Below are 22,636 nucleotides of genomic sequence, written 5' to 3'. Positions count from 1 at the left end.
CTTTTGTTTCCCTAGCCTCCAGAGGCATGTCTAGTAAGAAGCTGTTGTAGCCAAGATCAAAGATGTTGTTGCCTCTTCTAGGATTTTGATGGTTTCCTGTTTTACATTTAGAACTTTTATCCATTTTGAATTTATTTTTGTGTATGGTGTAAGAAAGTGGTCCAGGTTCATTCTTCTGCATGTCACTGTCCAGTTTCCCAAATACCATTTGCAGAAGAGACTCTTTTTTCCAATGGATAGTCTTTCCTGCTTTGTCAAAGACCAGTTGGCCATACATTTGTGGGTCCATATCTGGGTTCACTATTCTGTTCCATTGATCTATGTGTCTGTTTTTCTTCCAGTACCAAACCGAAAATTGTCAAACAAGACATCCAGATGGCTAACAGACACATGAAAAGATGCTCAACATCACTCATCATAACGGTAATACAAATCAAAACTATAATGAGATATCACCTAACACTTGTCAGAGTAGCTAAGATTAACAACTCAGGAAACAACATATGTTGTCAAGGATGTGGAGAAAGGGAAACACTTGCATTGCTGGTGGAATGCTGGTGGTGCAGTCACTCTGGAAACCAGTATGGAGGTTCCTCAAAAAATTAAAAATAGAACTACCCTAAAATCGAGCAATTAAACTACTACGTATTTATCCAAAGGATACAAAAATGATGATTCGAAGAGACACCTGCATCCCAATGTTTATAGCAGCACTATTGACAATAGCCAAATTATGGAAAGAGCCCAAATGTCCATTGACTGACGAATGGATAAAGAAGATGTGGTGTGTGTGTGTGTGTGTGTGTGTGTGTGTGTGTACATATACACAATGGAATATTACTTGGTGATCAAAAAGAATTAAATCATGCCATTTGCAACAATGTGGATGGAAGTAGAGTGTGTTATGCTCAACACCCCACCAGCAACCCTCAGTTTGTTGTTGTATTTAAGAGTCTCTTATGGTTTGCCTCCCTCTCTGTTTTCATCTTATTTTTCCTTCCCTTCCCCTATGTTCATCTGTTGTGTTTCTTAAATTCCACATATGAATAGTTCAGAACATTCTTCTAAGTAGTTAAAATAAATATAAAGGTTTAATACTGATATGGGCTGGAAAGAAGAGATATACTTCCAAAAATAATTTCTGAGAACTTATTATATAGGGTGATAGTAGAGAATTTTAAAACTTCAATTTTTAAGTAAGTGAAAAATACATTAGCTAAGTATTTAAGAAATTCCTAAGACCATTTTAACTAGACTTAAAGAATTTTTTTCTTTTTTTTTTTTAACGTTTATTTATTTTTGAGACAGAGAGAGACAGAGCATGAACGGGGAGGGGCAGAGAGAGAGGGAGACACAGAATCGGAAACAGGCTCCAGGCTCTGAGCTGTCAGCACAGAGCCCGACGCGGGGCTCGAACTCACAGACCGTGAGATCATGACCTGAGCTGAAGTCAGACGCTTAACCGACTGAGCCACCCAGGCGCCCCAAGAATTTTTTTTAATGTATATTTATTTTTGAGATATAGAGTACAAGCAGTGAAGGGGCAGAGAGAGAGAGGGAGACACAGAATCCAAAGCAGGCTCCAGACTCCGAGCTGTCAGCACAGAGCCTGATGTGGGGCTTGAACCCACAAACAGTGAGATCATGACCTGAGCCAAAGTCAGCCACTTAACTGACTGAGCCACCCAAGTATCTCCATTTTAACTAGACTTAAACAGTTCAGCATGATTCAGATCAGGCCCAGTTGTAGATAATAATAAAAGGCTAGTTAAAATCCATCACCTCACATAGTTACAATTTTTTTTCTTGAAATTAGAAATGTTAAGATTTACTTTCTTAGCAACTTTCAAATATACAATATTATTAATATAGTCCTTGCTCTTATTGGTCCCACTTTATATACAGGTGAACTGACACTCAAAGTGGTCACATTACAAGATGACATAATAAAGTAGTGCCAGAATCTAAACCCCAGATTATCTGGGTTTAGTTCACCAAAGTAAAGATGTGATTCTCAAAATGTATAAATTACTGCTATTTTCATACTCATTATTGTTTTGACATTATGTTCTGGGGCAGCAATTTACCATAATAGTTGTGTTACTTAAATTCAATTTCTCCCACTTGTAAAGAACAAAAAAAACACATATCTACCTCTATCAGCATCTCTAATAAAAATTATTACTGTGATTAAATTGAAGAACTTCTTTGGACCCTCAAGGCCACCCATTCATTCAATAGCAGGAATGTTTCAAAAAAAGTTCCAGAGACAGCACTGGGAAGCAGACCTGTGCACAATCCCCGGGAGGAAACACAGATGCAGATTCCCACAGTAGGCACAGACATGCCTTACTTCCTCCTCTCCTTTACTGTCATCCCCTTTTTCCATGCTTGGTTTCACTAGCATTTTTCCTATTGTCTTATTTTTCCCGTTTTACCATTTTAAGCAGAATATTGTATACAACTAAAGCAGCATACAAACTGAATTAAACTTCCAGGATACAGAAGTGTTTAAATCTGGGAAACATATAGTTTTAATATAGTGAAAATGGTTTAAAATGGAAAAATTATATTGCAAAACTATATTTAACCTTTTAAGACAACCATCATTTATATTTAAGAGACAAAAAGGTTTACCCAAGAATTCCTAATGACACCTCATTAACAAAGATTTTTCCACTCTTTTACAAAACTTAAGTCTAGATCCTTCATGAAGTCCAGTATGGTACTTATTATTTTTAAAACAAAGTCCTGACCTCTAGTGGCTAAATTGAATTAATTCAATAATTGAATACTGAATAATCCTAACATCAAAAAACAGACAACTATTATAACCCCCCAATGTAATTCAGTAGGGAATATACAGTTCCACCTATGACATATTTGTAAAAAAAGAAAAAAAAGAAAAAAAAAAAGCTCAAACTTGAATCTGAATTAGCCTCTAGGTCTAACATAACAACCAGGTTAGTGGAAATAAAAAGCTAGATAAACAAGGTAAACAATACCAATCTAGAATGTGGGAAATTCTACCACCTAAGATCCATTCTTTACAAAAAGAAGAAAGTGATGGGAGAGAAAACTCTTACAGATTAAAAGTATCTTAAGAGACATACTATGTAGAATCTCAAAAACCAAAAAAAAACGAATAAACAAAAAATAAAATCAAACTATACATACAGAGAACGCTCTGATGACTGCCACAGTGAAGTGGGGTAGGGGGATGGGCAAAATAGGTGAAGGGCAGTAGGAGATAAAGGCTTCCAGTTATGGAATAAATAAATCAAGAGAATAAAAGGCACACAATAGGGAATACGGTCAATGATATTATAATAGCATTGTATGGTGAAAGATGGTAGTTGTACTTGTAGTGAGCATAAATAACATAAGATACAGACAAGTTGAATCACTATGCTATATATCTGAAATTAATGTAACACTCAAATATACGTATGTATATATATACATATATGTATATATACACATACATATATATGTATCATCATGAACATACAAAAAAGAGACACATTAAACAAATGCAATGTGTGAACCTTGTTTGGATATTAATCTGAACAGATTTCCTTCTAAATTACAAAAACTAGGGAAATGTAAACTCTGTAATCAGATGACATTATGAAATTACAGTTTAAGACGTGATACTGATATTATGATTACTTTTAAATGATCTCTTAGATGTAATGAAGTATTTATAATTAGAATTTTTTTTAATTTATGAAATTTATTGTCAAATTGGTTTCCATACAACACCCAGTGCTCATCCCAAAAGGTGCCCTCCTCAATATCCATCACACACTCTCCCCTCCCTCCCACCCCCCATCAACCCTCAGTTTGTTCTCAGTTTTTAACAGTCTCTTATGCTTTGGCTCTCTCCCACTCTAACCTCTATAATTGGAATTTTTAAAATATCAGAGAATTATAAGAAAACTATAGATGCAAAGGCAGAAATGTGTTTGAGAAGATAAGGTAAGATCAAAAAGGTCATGGAGGTATGGGATAACATAGAGTTTTGTAGGGTTTTTAATGACTTTGGCTATGTGAAATGGAAAGCCATCAAGAATATTTTTAGCAGAGGAGTAATATAATCAGGTTTAGATATTAAATTCTTCATGGAAAGCACACTGTTGACAGGCAATGGTGGACACAGAGCAACCAGTCAGGAAGCTGTGGCCATTAGAGAGGATAATAAATGGTGGCTTGGACAGCACAGTGAGAAGTGGTCATATTCTGTCATATTTCATAAGTAGAGCTGACAGGTTTACTAAATGTGAGCAAATGTGATGATTACATGTGACTATGAGAAAAAGAGAGGAGTCCAATATGGCCACAGTTTTCTAAGCTGATCTATTGGAAAGATGAAAATGACATCAGGAAATGGGAAAGATAACAGGAGAGGATTTGGGGAATTTGAAGTTCAGTTTTTACCATGGTTTCCCTCCTTAGTTTTATTGAGATATAATTGACATATATTATATATATATATAATATTTTATTAGCTTAAGGTATACAACATAATAAATTTGATATAAGTATATATTGTGAAATGATCACCACAGCAAGTCTAGCTAACATTCATCACCTCACATAGTTACAACTTTTTTCATGAGGTGAGGCTTTTAAGACTTACTCTCTTAGCAACTTCACGTATACAATACAGTATTATTAACCATAGTCACCATCCTGTACATTACATTCCCAGAACTTATAATGTGAAATTTATACCTACTGACCACCTTTGATTATCTTCACCCATTTCTCTCACCCCCCTAACACCTCCTCCAGCAACCACCAATCTTTTCTGTTTCTATGGGTTCAGGGTTTTTTTTTTAATTCCATATATAACTGAGGGCATATAGTATTTGCCTTTCTCTATATAACTGATTCTACTTAACATAATGCCCTCAAGGTCTAAACATGTTCTGAATGGAAGGATTTCCTTCTTTTTTATCATGAAATAATAACCCATTATAAATATACACCACATTTTCTTTCTTTTATCCATTGATGGACAGTTAGGTTTGTTTCTGTTTTGGCTATTGTAAATAATTCTGCAATGAACATTGGAGGGGGTCAGATATACCTTCAATATAGTTATTTTATTTCCTTCAGATATATGACAGAATAGAACTGCTCGATCATAAGGTGCTTCTCTTTTTAACTTTTTTAAAGGAAACTCCATACTGTTTTACATATGGCTGCCCCAATTTATATACCCACCAGCAGTACACAAGGATTCCCTTTCCTCTATACCCTCACCGACACTTGTATCTGTTGTCTTTTTCATGACAGCAACACTAACAGGTGTGAGGTGATACCTCATTGTGGTTTTGATCTGGATTTCTCTGATTATTAATGATGCTGAGCATCTTTTCATGTACCTGTTGGCCATTTGTATGTCTTCTCTGGGAAAATGTCTAATCAGTTCATCTGACCATTTTTTTAATCGTATTGTTTATGGCGTTTTTTGCCAAGTTATGTCATGTCTTTATATTTTTTATATTAACCCCTTATCAGATATACAATTTGAAAATATTTCCTCCCATTTGATAGGTTACCTTTTCATTTTGTTGATGGTTTCCTTCATGTGAAGAAGTTTCTTAGTTTGATGTAGTCCCACTTGTTTACTTTTGCTTTTGTTGCCTTAGTTTTTGGTATCAAATATAAAAAAACATTGCCAAAACTGTTATCAAGGATCCTAGTCCCATGTTTTCTACTAGTTTTATGATTTCAGTTATTATGTTCAAATATTTAATCCATTTTGAGGTGACTTTTGTATATGGCATAAGACAGAGTTCCAGTTTCATTCTTTGGCATGTGGCTGTCCAGTTTTCCCAGCACCATATATTGAAGAGATTTTCTTTTCCCTGTTATATGTTCCTGACTCCTTTGTTGTAAATTAATTAACTATATCTGCATGGGTTTATTTCTGGGCTCTCTAATCTGTTCATTAAGGTATGTGTCTGTATTCATGCCAGTGTCATACTGTTTTGATTACTAATGCTTTGTAATATAGTTTGAAATCAAGATGTGTGATGCCTCCAGCTTTGTTCTTTCTCAAGATTACTTTGACTATTTGGGGTCTTTTGGGGTTCTATATTCCAAGATAATTTTTTTCTATTTCTTTGAAAAATGGCATTGGAATTTTGATAGGGATTGCAAATAATCTATAGATTATTTGGGGTAGTATAGACATTTGAACAATATTGATTGTTCTCATCCAAAAATACTATCTTTCCATTTAATTATGTTTTAAATTTCTTTTATTGATGTCCCTGGTTTTTAGTGTATAGCTCTTTACTGGCTTGATTAGACTTATTCCTAGTTTTGTGCAATTATAAATTGGATTGTACTCTTAATCTCTTTCAGATAGTTCATTTTTAGTGTATAGAAAGACGTTGATTTTTGTAAATTGATTGTGAATCTTGTAAATTTACTGAATTTGGTTTTTTGTTCCAACAGTTTTTTGGAGGCATCTTTAGGCTTTTCTATATATAATATCATGCCACTACAAATAGAGACTGCTTTACTTCTTCTTTTATAATATGGATGCCTTTTCTTTTTCTTGTTTAATTGCTCCAGCCAGGATGCAGTACTACACTGAATAAAAGTGACATGAGCATCTTTGTGTTGTTCCTTATCTTGGATGAAAAGCTTTTATACACACTACTGTGTATAATGTTAGCTGTGGGCTTGTCATATACAGCCCTTATGATTTTGAGGTATGTTCCCTCTAACCCATTTGGATGAGAGTTTATATCATGATGCATGTTGAATTTTATCAAATTATTTTTCTGCATCTATTGAGATGATCATAGAGTTTTTATCCTTCATTTTGTTAATATGATCTATCACACTGATTTGCAGATGTTGAACCATCCTTGCACCCTGGAATAAATCCCAATTGATTATGGTATATGCTACATTTAATGTACTATTGAATTGGGCTTGCTATTTTGTTAAGGACTTTTGCATCTATGTTCACTCAAGATATTGGCCTATAATTTTCTTTTCTTGTGTCTTTGACTGGTTTTGTTATCAGGATAATGGTGGCCTCAAACAATGACTTTAGGGGTATTCCCTTCTCTTCTATTTTTTGGATGAGTTTGAGAAGGATTTGCATTAATACTTCTTCAAAAATTAGAATTCACCTGTGAAGCCATCTAGTCCTAGATTTTCATTTGTTGTTAGGTTTATGATTACTGACTCAACAAACTTATTAGCAATTGGTCTGTTCATATTTTCTACTTCTTCACAATTCAGTTTTGGAAGATTATATATTTATATGGATTTATCCATTTCTTCTAAGTTGTCCAATTTCTGGGTGTATAATTGCTCATATTAATCTCGTATGGTCCTTTGTATTTGTGTGGTAGTAGTGGGAGTGTATCCTCTCTTATTTGTAATTTTATGTAATTGAGTCCTCTCTCTTTTTGCGTTGGTGAGTCTAGTTATTTTGGTTTCTTTTCAAAAGTCAGCTTTCAGTTTAACTGATCTTTTCTATTGTCCTTTAGTCTCTAATTCATTTCTTTTTGCTCTGATCTTTGTTACTTCGTCCCTTCTACTAACATTGGGCTTAGTTTGTTCCTCTTTTTCTACTTTCTTGAGGTGTAAAGTTAGTTTTTTTGGGATCTTTCTTGTTTCTTAATGTAGGCACTTATTGCTATAAACTTATTACCTCTTAGAACGGCTTTTGGTGTGTCCCACAACTTTCAGTATGCTGTATTTGTTTTCATTTGTCTCAAGGTAGTTTTTTATTTCTCTTTTGATTTCTTTCTTGAGTCATTGATTGCTCAGTAGTATGTTGTTTAATTTCCACATACTTGTGAATTTCCCATTTTCTTCTTATAATTGATTTCTGGTTTATGCTATTGGCTCAGATACAATATTTGATATGATTTCAATCTTATTAAATTCACTAAGACTTCTTTTATGGCCTAACATCTGATCTATCCTGGAGAATGTCCATGTGCTTGAGAAAATTTATGTCTTGTTGCTTTTGGAAGAAATGTTCTGCCTATCTCTGTTAAGCCCATCTTGTCTAATATGTAGGTTAAGTCATATGCTTTCTTATTGATTTTCTGTCTGGATGATCCATGTATTGTTGAAAGAAGGTTATTAAAGTCTTCTATTATTATATGACTACTTCTCTCTTCATGTCTGATAATATTTGATAAAATTAGGTGCTCATATCCTGAGTGCATATTTGCAAATGGTATATCCTCTTGTTGGATTGACCCTTTCACCATTATTTGCCTGTTATTACACTCTTTGGCCTAAACACAATGGAGTACTACTTGTCAATGAGAAAGAATGAAATATGGCCCTTTATAGCAACGTGGATGGAACTGGAGAGTGTGACGCTAAGTGAAATAAGCCATACAGAGAAAGACAGATACCATATGTTTTCACTCTTATGTGGATCCTGAAAAACTTAACAGAAACCCATGGGGGAGGGGGAGGGGAAGGAAAAAAAAAAAGACGTTTGAGTGGGAGAGAGCCAAAGCATAAGAGACTCTTAAAAACTGAAAACAAACTGAGGGTTGATGGGGGGTGGGAGGGAGGGGACGGTAGGTGATGGGTATTGAAGAGGGCATCTTTTGGGATGAGCACTAGGTGTTGTATGGAAACCAATCTGACAATAAATTTCATATATTAAAAAAAAATAAAGTATATTTTATGTGATATAAGTATAGGTACCCCTACTTTCTTTTGGTTTCCATTTGCATGGAATATCTTTTTCCAACCCTTCACTTTCAGTCTATATATGTCCTTAAGGCTGGACTGTCTCTTGTAGGCATTATACACTTGAGTCTTGATTTTTTATCCATTCAGCCACTCTATGTCTTTTTATTGAAGCAGTTTTTATCATGCTAAACTTGAAATGTGTATTACATGTTCAAGAGGAGATATTGAGTCAGAAGTTCAGGGCACTAGTCCAGGTTTGACACATAAATATAGGAGTTGTTAAACTCTACCCCTAACTCTCCTTTGTCTATCTTAACCTCTCAAATTTCCTCACCTTTTAGGTTGGGCCACATGTAATTGCCATTTTTGTAGGTCAAAAATGGTAAAATATTAGCAATTTCATATAGCTCTACCAAATATAAAACAGGAAAATTCCCACCCTATTCCACAAGGTACTTAAAATGTTCAAATAAGATAAACATATATGAAAATCTACACAGTAAATGTTTAAAGACACTGTTATGAAAGAGCTTGTCTAGTGAAAAATTAGAAGAGGCATTTTCATAACTCAGAATTCATTCACATATAAAATATACATTTGAAGACAATTTCAGGTTATCCATGTGGAATCTGTTTAGGGAAGAGGCCTTGTAACCAGGAAAATGCATTCAGCAAATGTTGGAGTGCTCACTGTGTGCCAACACAAAGCTACGCACCTATTTGGGCAACTGTTCTTAGACAATGCTGGGGAGATAAAGTCTGTCAAAACATGCTTTTTAAAGTAACCTAGTTGAGACTAATCCAACTCCAGATCAATACCCCTAATTAATATACCAAAAGGTAGTCCAGTCTTGACCCAGGCCCTGCTGAAGTCAGTTTGAACTCCACTCAATTTGGGTAACTGGGTTAGACACTCTATATCTAGCAGCAATATCTTAGTTTGTGTCACTTATTTTACCTTTGTTAACTAATCATTTTTAGGTCTACAGTTCCTAGAATGTGTCAAGGACTTACCCACCATCACCTCCATTCATTTCTTCACCTTTTCACTTGTTGTGGGTTCATTCCCTCACCTCCTTCAGATCTTTGCACACGTGTTAGTTACTCATGGAGTCCTTCACTGACTATACTTTTTAAAGATCAAAACCACTCCTGCCTATCTCTATCAGCACTCCTTATCCCCTCCCTCTCCTTGATTTATTCTTCTTCTTCATGGTATTCATTATTATCTAAGAAAGCAAGAATTTCTGACATCTGGAAATTGGCCTGATGCTTATAGCTACACCATGGTGGTCTCCTGTTGGACATAAACAACTCACAGAATATTAACAATAGACAAGGACATTCAATTATAGAATTGTCCCTGCTTTCTGATAATATCAAATCCACAGCAAATCTCCAATTCATTAGACCCTTTCTCAAATTACCCAAACTAACCCTGTAATAGGTTCTGTCTAATCCTCTTACTGGGCCTCCCCACAGTTCCCCATGGTGACAGTTCTCCCTCACTGCAACAATAAACCCAAGTTGCTCAATTACAAGTGTGTTCCTGCTGGTCTTTGCCTGAAGGATGCTGACACATCTGTGTTCTTGTTTAGTTGTATAATGTCTGTCTCTCCCACTAGGATGTATCTCTATGAAAACATGAATTTTTGTCTTTTTGGTTATCACTAACATTCCCAGCAGTTAGAATCATTCCTGGTATATTACAGGCTCTCAATAAATATTGCTAAGTGAATGAATGAACATTAAGCACTAAGATTTCATCAGGCATTAGAGACACAAATGTGAATCAGAGTAAGTCCCTGAGATTTTCAGATTGGTGGCCCAGTTCCACCAATAATGGTTCAATAAGTTTGCCTGGGGAAAGGATGAAAGGGCACAGACAGTTAAGTTAAATTCTGCACTGGGGACTGGTATGTTACTCTGCTTTTAATTCCTGCTTTTTTGTGTGTTTCTTTCCTTTCTTTCATTATCAATGCCATCCTTGGGAGAAAGTCAGACACATTTTTTTTGAAAACAGTGATGGCTAAAGGAAACTTGAGTTTAGACTCTGCAAGTGAAAACTGGATATGCTGTAGAATCTCATGCCAAGTCTATAAAATGGCCTCATTGTCATCACAATTCCAGACTTTAGCCTCTACTACAAAGCTAATGGCCAACTAATCTTTGACAAAGCAGGAAAGAATATCCAATGGAAAAAAGACAGTCTCTTTAACAAATGGTGCTGGGAGAACTGGACAGCAACATGCAGAAGATTGAAACTAGACCACTTTCTCACACCATTCACAAAAATAAACTCAAAATGGATAAAGGACCTGAATGTGAGACAGGAAACCGTCAAAACCCTAGAGGAGAAAGCAGGAAAAGACCTCTCTGACCTCAGCCGTAGCAATTTCTTACTTGACACATCCCCAAAGGCAAGGGAATTAAAAGCAAAAATGAACTACTGGGACCTTATGAAGATAAAAAGCTTCTGCACAGCAAAGGAAACAACCAACAAAACTAAAAGGCAACCAACGGAATGGGAAAGATATTTGCAAATGACATATCGGACAAAGGGCTAGTATCCAAAGTCTATAAAGAGCTCACCAAACTCCACACCCGAAAAACAAATAACCCAGTGAAGAAATGGGCAGAAAGCATGAATAGACACTTCTCTAAAGAAGACATCCACATGGCCAACAGGCACATGAAAAGATGCTCAACGTCGCTCCTCATCAGGGAAATACAAATCAAAACCACACTCAGATATCGCCTCACGCCAGTCAGAGTGGCCAAAATGAACAAATCAGGAGACTATAGATGCTGGAGAGGATGTGGAGAAACGGGAACCCTCTTGCACTGTTGGTGGGAATGCAAATTGGTGCAGCCGCTCTGGAAAACAGCGTGGAGGTTCCTCAAAAAATTAAAAATAGACCTACCTTATGACCCAGCAATAGCACTGCTAGGAATTTATCCAAGGGATACAGGAGTACTGATGCATAGGGGCACTTGCACCCCAATGTGTATAGCAGCACTCTCAACAATAGCCAAATTATGGAAAGAGCCTAAATGTCCATCAACTGATGAATGGATAAAGAAATTGTGGTTTATATACACAATGGAGTACTACGTGGCAATGAGAAAGAATGAAATATGGCCCTTTGTAGCAACGTGGATGGAACTGGAGAGTGTGATGCTAAGTGAAATGAGCCATACAGAGAAAGACAGATACCATATGTTTTCACTCTTATGTGGATCCTGAGAAACTTAACAGAAACCCATGGGGGAGGGGAAGGAAAAAAGAAAGAGGTTAGAGTGGAAGACAGCCAAAGCATAAGAAGAGACTCTTAAAAACTGAGAACAAACTGAGGGTTGATGGGGGGTGGGAGGGAGGGGAGGGTGGGTAATGGGTATTAAGGAGGGCACCTTTTGGGATGAGCACTGGGTGTTGTATGGAAACCAATTTGATAATAAACTTCATAAGAAAGTGAAAAAAAAAAGAATCCCCTAAGGAATTTGGGGTGCCTGGGTAGCTCAGTCGGTTAAGTGTCTGACTTTGGCTCAGGTCACAATCTCGTGGTTTATGAGTTCGAGCCCCACGACAGGCTCTGTGCTGACAGCTCAGAGCCTAGATCCTGCTTCGAATTCTGTGTCTCCCTCTCTCTTTGCCCTTCCCCCATTTGTTCTCTCTCTCTCTCACGAAAATAAATTTTAAAAATTTTTAAAAAGAATCCCCTAAAGAATTAGAAAAGAGACTTTTTAATTGAAATAAAATTTACTAACTTTGTAATAAAATTAGTACATTGAATTTAAAGGCTTAAAATATCTAAATTTACAAGTTTACACTTACAATAAATTGAAAATTCATTAAAAGACTGGCAACTGTAAATATCTTTTTCAAGTCCAAAATCTTCCCTCAAGAAAATTAATAATACAACAGACATTTCTCAGGGTTCTTTGCAAATACTCTTGGCTTACAACAGCCAACATACATGCTTCTCCTTTTCTTTAGTTTCAACTGTCAAAACCTTTAGGCCTATTATTTAAAAATTAGTAATTTGAATTTAGGGAATCTCTTAGAAGTGTGGTGGGTTTCAGACATGGTAAAGGCTGTGGTGATCTAGCCAGGAATTGTCCCAAGCATCCTTCAGCAATGCTGTTAGCCTATTATCCTCTGATTGCAATCATGCTTATTTTAGGTAAACTTTAAAGAAGACATATGGAATCTGGACTTTTTAAAAGAGAAAAATTTGTTCAAAGAAAATACTGATATAGTACTGACTATTCCACTTTGTGCCACAAGATGTCACTTATACATCAGACAATTCTCCATGTATAATAGAAACCATTTGAATTCTTTTCAGTAAACATTTTTTGAGCCCTAACATGCTTCTCAACCTCCAAGGGCTTTAAACATCACAGAGGAAAAGATGTGTGCTCAAGTAGCTAAGTATAATGCATGGTGCATACGATGCAATGCCGGAAATATGAACTGTCAAAGCAAAAACTGCCCCAAAGTTAAAAAGGTAAGGAAGACTATATACAAAGCTACTGAAATAAATACGAGAGATCAGGACACAGTCAGAACTCACCTTCTCTGAAACAAAAAATGGGAGAGTTGTTTTAGAGGTGTTTTCAGTATTTTGTTATCATGGGTAAATACACATAAGATAAAATTTACTATTTTAACCTGTTTTAAATAAACAATTCAGTGGCATTAAGTACATTCACAAATGTTGTGTAACCACCAGCACTCTCCAGTTCCAGAAACTTTTCATCTTACAAAATGGAAAGTCTATATCCATTAAGCAACAATTTCCCATTCCTCCCTCCTCACAACCCCTGGTAAACTGTTCTATTTTCTGCCTCTATGAATTTGATATTTTAGATACCTCATTAAGTGGAATCATAGAATAGTTGCCCCTTTGTGTTGAGCTTATTTCACTTTGCATAAGATGCTAGGTTCATCTATGTTAGCATATATCAGAATTTCATTCCTTTTTCACACTGTATGTTAGACAATTTGGCAAATTATATACATATAAAAAAGAATTTCATTCCCTTTTAAGGTTAAAAAAATACTCCACGGTATGCAAACAACATATTTTGTTTATTTATCTGTTGATGATACCCTAGTTGTTTTCATCTTTTGGCTATTGTGAATAATGCTACTATGAACAAATATTTACAATGCCGTGCAAATATCTTTTAAAGTCTCTGTTTTCAATTCTTTTGGGAATATACTTAGAAGTGAAATTGCTGGATCACATAGTAATTCTGTTGAACTTTTTAGGGAACCACTATACCATTTTCCATAATAGCTGTACCATTTTACATGCCACCAGCAATGTGTAAGGAGTCTCCTTTCTCCACATCCTTGCCAATATCTTCTATTTTCTTATTTGTACCTGTGAGTTTTTTTTCCAATCAGGATAAGTGTACTCTTTAATCTCCATCACCTATTTCACCCAATCCCCCACACCCCCTCTCTGGTGACCACCAGTTTGTTCTCTACAGTTAAGGATCTGTTTCTTGGTTTTCCTCTTTTTTTTTTTTTTTTTTTTTTGCCTTTGTTCGTTTTCTTTCTTAAATTCCACATATGAGTAAAATCATATGGTATTTGTCTTTCTCTGACTTATTTCACTTAGCATTATACTTTCTAGCTCCATGTAAATGACAAGATTTCATTCTTTTTTATGGCTAAGTAATATTTCATTATATATATATATATATATATATATATATATATATATATATATATATACCACTTCTTTAACCCTTCATCTATCGATGGACACTTGGACTACTTCCATAATTTGGAATTATAAATTATGCTGCTATAAACATAGGGGTGCACGTCTCCCTTTGAATTAGTATTTTTGTATTTGGGGGGTAAATACCCAGTAGTGCAATTATTGGATCATAGTTCTATTTTTAACTTTTTGAGGAACCTCCATAGTGTTTTCCACAATGGCTGCACAAGTTTGCATTCCCACCAACAGTACACAAGGGTTCCTTGTTCTCAACTTCTTTGCCAACACTTGTTGCTTCATGTGTTTTTGATTTTTGCCATTCTGAGAGATGTGAGGTGATATCATTGTAGTTTTGATTTGTATTTGGTGATCATTGGTGGTGATCATTGATGTTGAACATACTTTCATATGTCTTTTGGCCACCTGTATGTCTTCTTTAGAGAAATGTCTATTCATTTCTGTCCACTTTTTAATTGGATTGTTTTGGGGGTGTTAAATTGTAAAAGTTCTTTATATACTCTGGATATTATACCTTTATCACATATGCCGTTTACAAATATCTTCTCCCATTCCATAGGTTGCCTTTTAGTTTTGTTGAGTCTATCCTGTGCAGAAGTTTTTTTAAAAAAATGTTTTTAAATATGTATTTATATGAGTGTGTGTGTGTGTGTGTGTGTGTGTGTGAGAGAGAGAGAGAGAGAGAGAGAGAGAGAGAGAGAGAGCAGACAAGGGGCAGAGAGAGATAGATGGAGACAGAATCTGAAGCAGGCTCCAGGCTGTAAGGTGTCAGCACAGCCCCAATGTGGGGCTTGAACTCAAGAGCCATGAGATCATGACCTGAGCTGAAGTGAGACACTTAACCAACTAAGCCACCCAGGTACCCCGTGCAGAAGTTTTTATCTTGATGAAGTCCCAGTAGCCCATTTTTGTTTCTCTTGCCTCAGGAGACATATCTAGAAAATATGTTGCTATGGCCATTGTCAAAGATGTTACTGCCTGTGTTCTCTTCTAGGATTTTTATAGTTTCAGGTGTCAGATCTAAGTCTTTAATCCATTTTGAGTTTATATCTGAGTATGGTATAAGAAAGTGGTCCAGTTTCATTCTTTTGCATGTTTCTGTCCAGTTTTCCCAACACCATTTGTTGAAGAGACTGTCTGCTTCCCATTGGATATCCTTTCCCCCTTTGTCAAAGATTAATTGAACATATAATTGTGGGTTTATTTCTGGGTTTTCTAGTATGTTCCATTGATCTATGTGTCTTTTTTTAAATGCCAGTACTATACGGTTTTGATTACTACAGCTTTGTGATATAACTTGATGTCCAGAATTGTTATATCTCCAGTTTTGTTCTTTTACAAGATTGCTTTGGCTATTCATAGGATTGTTTGTTCAAGTTCTGTGAAAAATGCTGGTGGTATTTTGATAAGTATTGCATTAAATATGTAGATTGTTTGGCAGTATAGACATTTAAAAAATATTGTTCTTCCAACACATGAGCATGGAATGTCTTTCCATTTCTTTGTGTCATCTTCAATTTCTTTCATAAGTGTGCTATAATTTTCACAGTATATAGGTCTTTCACCTCTTTGGTTAGATGCATTCCTAGGTACCTTATTCTTTTTGGTGCAATTGTAAATGGAACTGTTCTTTTATTTCTCTTTATGTTGCTTCATTATTGTTATATACATGTGCAACAGATTTATGTACATTAATTTTGTATCTTGCAATTTTCCTGAATTTGTTTATCATCTCTAACAGTTCTTTGGTGGAGTCTTTTAGGTTTTCTACATATAGTATTAAGTCATCTGCAAACAGTGAAAGTTTTACTTCTTCCTTGCTGATGTGGATGCCTTTCATTTCTTTTTGTTGTCTGCTGTGGCTAGAACTTCCAGCGCTATACTGAATAAATGTGGTAAGAGTGGACATCCTTGTTTTATTCCTGATCTTAGCAGAAAAGCTCTGTTTTTCCCCATTGAGTATGATGTTCACTGTGGGGTTTTCATATATGGCCTTTATTATTTTGAGGTATGTTCCCTCTAGACCTACTTGTTGAGGGTTTTTATCATCTATAGATGTTATATTTTGACAAATGCTTTTTCTGCATCTATTGAAATGATCATACTTTTTTTTATCCTTTCTCTTATTGATGTGATATATCACATTGGTTAATTTGTGAATATTGAGTCACCCTTGCATCCCAGGAATAAATCCCACTTGATCGTGGTGAATGATTTTTTTAATGGATTGTTGGATTCGGCTTGCTAAGATTTTGTTGAGGGTTTTTGTATCTACATTCATGAGAGATATTGGCCTATAGTGGTCTCTTTTTTGTAGTGTCTTTATCTGGCTTTGGTATCAGGGTAATACTGGCCTCACAGAATGAATTTGGAAGTTTTCCTTATTCATCTATTTTTTTTTGGGGGGGGGGAGTAGTTTGAGAAGAACAGGTATTAACTCTTCTTTAAATATCAGGTAGAATCTGCCTGTGAAGTTGTCTGGTCATGGACTTTTGTTTCTTGGGAGCTCCTTGATTACTGATTCAATTTCATTGCTGGTAATCAGACTACACAAATTTTGTATTTCTTCTTGCTTCAGTTTTGGTAGGTTATATGTTTATAGGAATTTATCCATTTCTTCTAGGTTGTGCAATTTTTTGGCATATATTTTTTCATAATATTCTCTTACAATTGTTTGTGTTTCTGTGGTATTGGTTACTTTTTTCTCCTCTCTCATTTGTGATCTTGTTTATTTGGATCCTCTCTCGATTTTTTTTTTTTTTTTTTTTTTTTTTTTTTTTTTTTTACTATGGCCATACCACCTTGATCTCATCTGTGATTTTATTTGGATTCTCTTTCTCTCTCTCTCTTTCTCTCTCTCTCTGTTTTTGTTTTTGTTTTTTTTAATGAGTCTGGCTAGAGGTTTATCAATTGTGTTGATCTTTTAAAAAAAATCAGTTCCTGGTTTATCTGTTCTACTGATTTTTTGTTTTGTTTGTTTTGTTGTTATTGTTTTACTTTCTGTATCATTTATTTCTGCTCTAATCTTTATCATTTCCTTCCTTCTGCTGGTTTGTGGTTTTGTTTGTTGTTCGTTTCCTAGTTCATTTAGGTGTAAGGTTAGATTGTTTATTTGAGATTTTTCCTGCTTCTTGAGGTAGACCTGTATTGCTGTAAATTTCTCTCTTTGAGCCATTTTGCTATACCCTAAAGATTTTAGATCAATGTGTTTTTATTTTCACTTGTTTCCATGTAATTTTTTACTTCTTTGATTTCTTGGTTTACCCATTCATTGTTGAATAGCAGTAATGTAACCTCCATGTATTGGTGTTTTCTCCAGATTTTTTTCTTGAGGTTGATTTCTAGTTTCAAGTGTTGTGGTTGGAAAAGATACATAATAGAACTACAATCTTTTTGAATTTATTGTGGCTTGTTTTGTGGCCTAACATGGGATCTATTCTGGAGAATGTTCCATGTGTGCTTGAAAAGAATACATGTTCTGCTGTTTCAGGATGGAATATTATAAATATATCTGTTAAACTCATCAGGTCCAATGTGTCATTTATAGCCACCGATCCCTTATTGATTTTGTTTGCATGACCTATCCATTGATGTAAGTGGAATGTTAAAGTCCTCTACTATTATTGCATTACTATCAATTACTTCCTTTATTCCAACTTCCAACTATTAAGTTGCTTTATGTATTTGGGTGCTTTCATGTTGGGTGCACAAATATTCACAATTGTTATTATTTTCTTACTGGATTTTTCCCTTTATGATTATGTAGTGTCCTTATTTGTCTCTTGTTAAAGTCTATGTTTTAAAGGCTGTTTACAAATATAGCTATCCTGGATTTCTTTTCACTTACATTTGCATGAAAAATGCTTTTCCATCCCTTCACTTTTAATCTGCATATGTCTTTAGGTCTGAAATGGGTCTCTTGTAAGGCAGCATATAAATGGGTCTCACTTTTTTATCCTTCCCATCACCCTGTGTCTTTTGATTGGAGTGTTTAGTCCATTTATATTCAAAGTAGTTATTTTAATGTTTATTTTTGAGAGAGAGAGAGAGAGAGAGAGAGAGAGAGAGAGAGAGAGAGAATATGAGTGGGAGAGGGGCAGAGAGAGAGGGAGACAGAGTCTGAAGCAGGCTCCTGGCTCTGAGCTGTCAGCACAGAGCCTGACACAGGGCTCGAGCCCATGAACTGCAAGATCATGACTGGAGCCAAAGTCAGATGCTTAACTGACTGAGCTACCCAGGCACCCCTACATTCAAAGATTATTGATAGGTATACACTTATTGCCATTTTGCTGTTTTAGAGTTGTTTTTTGTAGTTTTCTGTTCCTTTCTTCTCTTGCTCCCTTCTGTCCTGATTTGCCGGCTTTCTTTAGTGATATACTTGGATTACTTTCTCTCTCTTTCTCTTTCTTTTTGATATCTATTACCAGTTTTTGATTTGTGACTACCATTAGGTTTACATATAACATTGTATGCATATAGCAGTCTCTATTAATTTGATGGCTACATAAGTTTGAGCCCATTCTAAAAGCACTAAATATTTACTCTTCTCCCCATCACTCAGGCATGGTGCCATGCCTTACTTTCTTCTCTTTTGTGAATCCTTTGTCTGATTTTTATAGATATGCTCAATTTTGCTGTTTTTGTGCCTCCTACTTACTCTTACTTAGGGTCTTTTCTTTCCATTCAAAGAATCCCCTTTAATATTTCTTATAGGGTGGGCTTGGTGATGAATTACTTTAACTTTTGTCTGGGAAACTCTTTGTGCCTTCTTCTATTCTAAGTGATAGCCTTGCTGGATAGAATATTCTTGGCTGCAGATTCTTTCCTCTCAGCACTTTGAATATATCATGCCAATCCCTTCTGGCCTGCAAAGTTTCTTCTGATAGTTTTATGAGGTTTCCTCTGTATGTAATTGTTTTACTTTCTCTTGCTGCTTTTAGAATTCTCTTTTTATCATTATTTTCTGCCATTTTAATTACTATGTGTCTTGGTGTGGACCTCCTTGGATTGAATTTGTTGGGGGCTCTCTGCCTCCTGGATCTGGATTTCTGTTTCCATCTCCAAGTTAGGAAAGTTTTCAGCTCCTATTTCTTCAAATCAATTTTCTTCCCCCTTTTCTCTATCTTCTTCTAATGGGATCCCTATAATGCAAATGTTAACACTTGTGGTCACTGTGTTCCCTTAATCGCTTCTCAGTTTTTATTATTCTTTTTTCTTTCTTTTTCAGCATTATTTTTTCATTACTCTGTCCTCCAGGTCACTGATCCATTCTTACACTTCCTCTAGTCTCTTACTTATTCCCTCTGGTATGTTTTTAATTTCAATTATTAAGTTTTTCATCTCTGGTTCTTTTTTGTGTTTTCTACCTCTTTGTTGAGGGTCTCACTGATGTCTTCTACTCTTCTCTCAAGTCCAGTGAATATCTTTATGACCATTACTTTAAATTCTCAATCATTCATGTTACTCATTTCTGTTTCATTTAGCTCTCTTGTGATTTTGTCCTTTTCTCTCATTTGGGACATAGTCCTCTGCCTCTGTCTCCTCATTTTGTCTACCTATCTGGATATGCTTCTATGTGCTAAGAAAGTCAGGTATGTCTCCTGCATGTGAAAGCAGTGGCTTTATGAAGAAAAGCTCCTACACTTCCCTGCAGTAACAATGTCCCTAGCACTTCAGGGATGTCTCTCTCCTATGTATGTTGTGTGCACCCTACCATTGTAGCTAAGGCACATTTGCCTTCAGTCCAGTCATCTGCAATGGTTCTTTCACCTGATATAGACAGGGTTTGGTCTCTGTGTTATTAATGGGCCAATATGGGGTTGCCTTGGGCTTTATTTGTGTCAGACTAAGCATCTGCCAGAGCTCCAGTCACACCTAACTGAAGAACACTCATCCTGTTTGTCCTCAGAACCTTTATTCACGGGAGGGGTCTGCAGTCAGACCAGATGTCTGTCCCCTAGCCAACTGCTGGGGCCACAGTCAAACTGGTTCTCTTACCCCCTCTCCAGGGCAGGAGTGGCCTTCCACAGACTCCTGCCAAGGGTGTGCTAGATGGGGTGGGCCCAGAGGAGAATGAGGGTGCGGCACAGGTATTAGCACAACTCTGCTGTGGGAGGAGACCTGGAGCAGCTTTGGAAAACTCCTGCAGAGGCCATGTTGGAGGGGGCAGGTCTGCAAGAGAGGGCAGGGGCAAGGCATGTGGTTAGCAAGCTAGGTAGAAAAGTGTTAGCACCGGTTCCCACAGATACATGAACGCTGGGGGCAGGGGAGGGAAATGGTGTCTGTCAGATCTTTTATCCTTGGAGAAGTCTCCTAATGATCCCTGCCCCTCCAGCACATTTCCTAAGATTAGTAAATAAACTTTCCCCTATACCCCACGACTTTTACAAACTGCAGCTTCCATGCTATATCTCAGTGGGGCTATTTGTTATACTGCTTTTTTTTTTTTTTAATTTACATCCAAGTTAGTTAGCATAGTGCAATAATGATTTCAGGAGTAGAATCCAGTGATTCATCACCTATATATAACACCCAGTGCTCATCCCAATGATGTTCTCCTTAACACCCCTTGCCCATTTAGCACATTCCCCCAATGAAAACCCCTCTAGCAACCCTCAGTTTGTTCTCTGTATTTAAGAGTCTCTTATGTTTGTCCCCCTCCCTGTTTTTATATTGTTTTTGCTTCCTTTCCTTATGTTCATCTGTTTTTTAATCTTAAATTCCACACATGAGTGAAGTCATGTGATATTTGTCTTTCTCTGACTACTTTGGCTTACCATAATACACTAGTTCCATCCACATTGTTGTAAATGGCAAGATTTCATTCTTTTCGATTGCCAAGTAATATTCTATTGTATATATACACCACATCTTCTTTATCCATTCATCAGTCGATGAACATTTGGGCTCTTTGCATACTTTGGCTACCGTCAATAGTGCTGCTATAAACATCAGGGTACATGTGTCTCTTCGAAACAGAACACCTGTATCCTTTGTATAAATACATAGTAGTGCAATTCCTGGATTGTAGGGTAGTTCTATTTTTAATTTTTTGAGGAACCTCCATACTGTTTTCCAGAGCGGCTGCACCAGTTTGCATTCCCAACAGCAGTACAAGAGGGTTCCTCTTCCTTCACATCCTCGCCAACATCTGTTGTTGCCTGAGTTGTTAATATTAGCCATTCTGACAGGTGTGAGGTGGTATCTCATTGTGGTTTTGATGTGTATTTCCCTGATGATGAGTGATGTTGACCATTTTTTCATGTGTCTGTTAGCCATCTGGATGTCTTCTTTGGAAAAGTGTCTATTCATGTCTTTTGCCCATTTCTTTAATGGATTTTTTATTTATTTCGTGTTGAGTTTGGTAAGTTCTTTATAGATTTTGGACACTAACCCTTTATCTGATATGTCATTTGCAAATATCTTCCCCATTCCATTGGTTGCCTTTTAGTTTTGCTGATTGCTTCCTTCACCATGCAGAAGCTTTTTATCTTGATCAGATCCCAATAGATCATTTTTGCTTTTGTTTCCCTTGCCTCCAGAGGCATGTTGAGGAAGATGTTGCTGTGGCCGAGGTCAAAGAAGTCTTTGCCTGCTTTCTCCTCTAGGATTTTGATGGCTTCCTGTATCAATTTTAGGTCTTTTAACCACTTTGAGTCTACTTTTGTGTATGGTGTAAGACAGTGTCCAGTCCATTCTTTTGCATGTTGCTGTTCATTTTTCCCAACACCATTTGTCTTGATTCTATTAGATATTTTTTTGTGCTTTGTCAAAGATGAGTTGGCCATATGTTTGTGGGTCCATTTCTGTGTTCTCTATTCTGTTCCATTGATCTGTGTCTGTTTTTGTGACAGTCATACTGTCTTGATAATTACAGCTTTGTAATACATCTTGAAGTCTGGAATTGTGATGCCTCCAGCCTTGGTTTTCTTTTTCAGGATTCCTTTGGCTATTCAGGGTCTTTTCTGGTTCCATACAAATTTTAGGGTTGTTTGTTCTAGCTCTGTGAAGAATGCTGGTGTTATTTTGATAGGGATTGCATTGAATGTTTAGATTGCTTTGGGTAGTTATCAATGTTTTAACAATATTTGTTCTTCCAACCCATGACCATGGCATGGTTTTCCATTTCTTTGTGTCTTTAATTTCTTTCATAAGCTTTCTATAGTTTTCAGTGTATAGTT

At 36.1% G+C, this 22,636-nt stretch overlaps 1 long non-coding RNA gene across 2 annotated transcripts in view; it reads right to left on the bottom strand.

The window, feature by feature from the left end:
- The window catches only part of LOC122198474, a 250,733-nt gene that overhangs the window by 210,683 nt on the left and 17,414 nt on the right, over positions 1 to 22,636 (bottom strand). The gene's annotated exons all lie outside the window — the stretch shown is intronic.

Source organism: Panthera leo, chromosome A1 (genome assembly GCF_018350215.1).
Source record: "Panthera leo isolate Ple1 chromosome A1, P.leo_Ple1_pat1.1, whole genome shotgun sequence".
Classification (NCBI taxonomy): Eukaryota; Metazoa; Chordata; class Mammalia; order Carnivora; family Felidae; genus Panthera; species Panthera leo.
The sequence above is the reverse complement of the archived record's forward strand: the minus strand, read 5'-3'. Positions and strand labels throughout refer to the sequence as shown.